Source organism: Galeopterus variegatus, unplaced genomic scaffold (assembly GCF_000696425.1).
Source record: "Galeopterus variegatus unplaced genomic scaffold, G_variegatus-3.0.2 Scaffold1754, whole genome shotgun sequence".
Taxonomy (NCBI): Eukaryota; Metazoa; Chordata; class Mammalia; order Dermoptera; family Cynocephalidae; genus Galeopterus; species Galeopterus variegatus.
Window position 1 is genome coordinate 139637 of NW_007727865.1, and position 2769 is coordinate 142405.

Sequence of the window (2769 nt, forward strand, 5' to 3'; positions counted from 1 at the left end):
TTTCACTTAGCATAACATATCTGAGATTCATTTATATTATTCTGTATATCAATAGTTTGTTCCTTTTTATTGCTGAATGATACTCCATTGTGTGGATATTTCACAGTTTGTTTATCCATTTGCCAATTGAGAGACATTTGGGTTGTTTCTAGTTTGGGGAGATTGTGAGTAAACCTGCTATAAAAAAGCTTTTGTATAAACAGTTTTTCATTTCACTGGTGAAAATATGTAAGACTGGGATTGTGTCATTTGTTAAGTAAATGTTTAACTTTATAAGAAATTGATAAACTGTTTTCAAAGTAGCTATACCATTTTGTAATTCCACCAGAAATGTATGAGAAATATAGTTGCTCCATTTTCTTGCCAGTACTTAGAATTTTAGTTGTTTGGTTTTTATTTATTTGGTTTTTGTTTTGGTCATTCCAATAATTATTAGTGGTATCTGGTTTGGGTTTTAATTTGCATTTCCTTTATGGTTAATGATGTTTACACATAGTTTTATTAATTTAATTGTCTGTATTATTTTCTGATTTACTTCTTAGAACCTCTCTCCTATGTGGTCTTTGACAACAGGGCAAATGTCACCTTCTCTACAGCACCTTCTCAAAGTGCCCCAGCCAGAGATTAGCTCTTTCTCCTCAGTGTTTTAGTGGCAGTAGGAATGTGCCTCTGTCGGTGCATCTCACTTAACTCTACCTGCCTGTTCTCTATAAAAATGGTAAATCCCAGGTGAATAGGGACACTGTTAACTCATATTTGTATCTGGAGTGAATATTTCAGAGCCAAGCTTGAATTTGAGCAATTTATGCTTAAATATGGGAATTCAGATCAACTAAGTTTCTTCATGTCCAATAATAGGGTTAGGCAGTATATAATTATAGTAATTGTGTCTGTCCAGATGCCATATGATTCTGTCATTTAGTCTGGCTGCTGGGAACGAGGTCTACTAAATGGGCTGAGGGTACAGGGTGGAGCAAATACATATTTGCATGGCAGCTGATGCAATAATAATCAGCTATAATAATAACATGTATTGAGTGCATAATAGGTGGACGGAATTGTGCTAAAATACAAAGATTGAATACACTAATTTGTTCCTCATAACAACCTTATGAAGTAGGTATTATTAACTAATATTCTTATTTTACAAATTAAGAAATGGAATATCAAGAGGTTAAAGTAGCTTGTTTAAAGTCATCCTCCTGTTAAGTTGAGGAGCTGGGATATGAACTCAGGTCTGTTATTCTAAGTCCTACGCTAGTTTCTATTTGGCAGCCTGTGCCATGCATGCGCTGTCCTAAACTCGTCACACCCTCTGTATCCTTGTCCATCCACCCTAACAATCACAGATGAAAGTCCCAGGAAAGAAGAGGAGTTCCTGCCTTTGACCAAGTAAAAAGTTAGTGTTTTACAAATAAACTCTTTAAACAGAAACTGAGGGGAACACAGAAATAATAGGTTAAGTTTAATGAGCTGTTTGGATGTCTGAGGTATTTTAATGTACTTGACAATACTCTGCCTTCTTCTGAAAAATCAAAATGCCATATTCTAGGTGGATGAATGAGGAGGTTGACGTTCCCACCAACCAGAGTCCAGCGGCTGCTCAGTCCCAGCAGCTTGTGTGAGCTTTTCTCAGGGTGCCAAGCTTCTATTTCTTCCATCCCTTCTGTCCCTCAGCCCAAGATCCTCTTGCTTCCCTTAATTGCTTCTGCTTTATTTGGTAGGACCTGACAGTTTATTAAGGCAGAGAGAAACTGTGGTGATTTATCATTAAACTTCCACTGTAATTACATTTCTACACACGTAGGTTCGTGTTAGCCTTACAGTTCAGCTCGATACTGCATACATTAATGTGATTAGGATATTAACAACTATTAGATGCTAGGCATAGTGATCTGTTTATTCATTAAGCATTAGGTAACATGTAGGGATGTGCTATTGAGGATACTGACAAGGGAGCAAAGCTCTGGGACACAGAAAGATGCTCTGTGTTGAAGCGGACACTGCAGTACCACTCCCAGGTTACAGAGACAGGTGATCAGTCACCTCAGTTTCCTTGCAGTGTCTGGCCATGATAGGCCCTTGGAGGTTTAGAGTGGGGGAAAACAGTTTAATGCACTAAAAAAACAAAAAAAACCTTAAGTGCTCTTCTCGAAATACGCTTAATGGGATAAATTCCTGAGCTAAGGGGGAGGCCATTCTATCACACTGTGAATCAGGTGGATAGCAAGCTTGCTTTCTCTCTAGCTTCCTCCCATCTTAGACTCAAAGACCGTTCTCATTTATGCCTCTGGACAAAGTTGAACAGTGATGACCCTTCCTCCAATGTTTTACTTAATCAACATGCAGCAACTAACCATATCGCGATGTAGTCTAGTTAGATCTGAAGTTCCATCTTAATCAGTGAACTACATGGTGATGAAAATTCTGGAAGTTATTTCAAACCAGTGGATGGAAAGAAAGAGATGGCTGGTGGTAGGATAATAGATATCCATGTCCAGTTCTTCCAAGCAAAATGGAATATTCTCGTTAAATATTCAGAAAGGAGGTGGACTGTGCATTTTTTGATCTTATGAATGAAAATGTTCTTTGAAATTATTTGTATTATTACCTGCATTATGGCCCACAGGCAGCAGCAGGTCTACAAAAACGAAAGTACTGTATAAGGCTATTAAAAAGGAAATATAAAAAATATTTCTGAAACAAAGAAAAGCAAAATTAACCCATGAGAACTTGTTTGTAAATTTTGTGAAGTGTCATAATTTGATG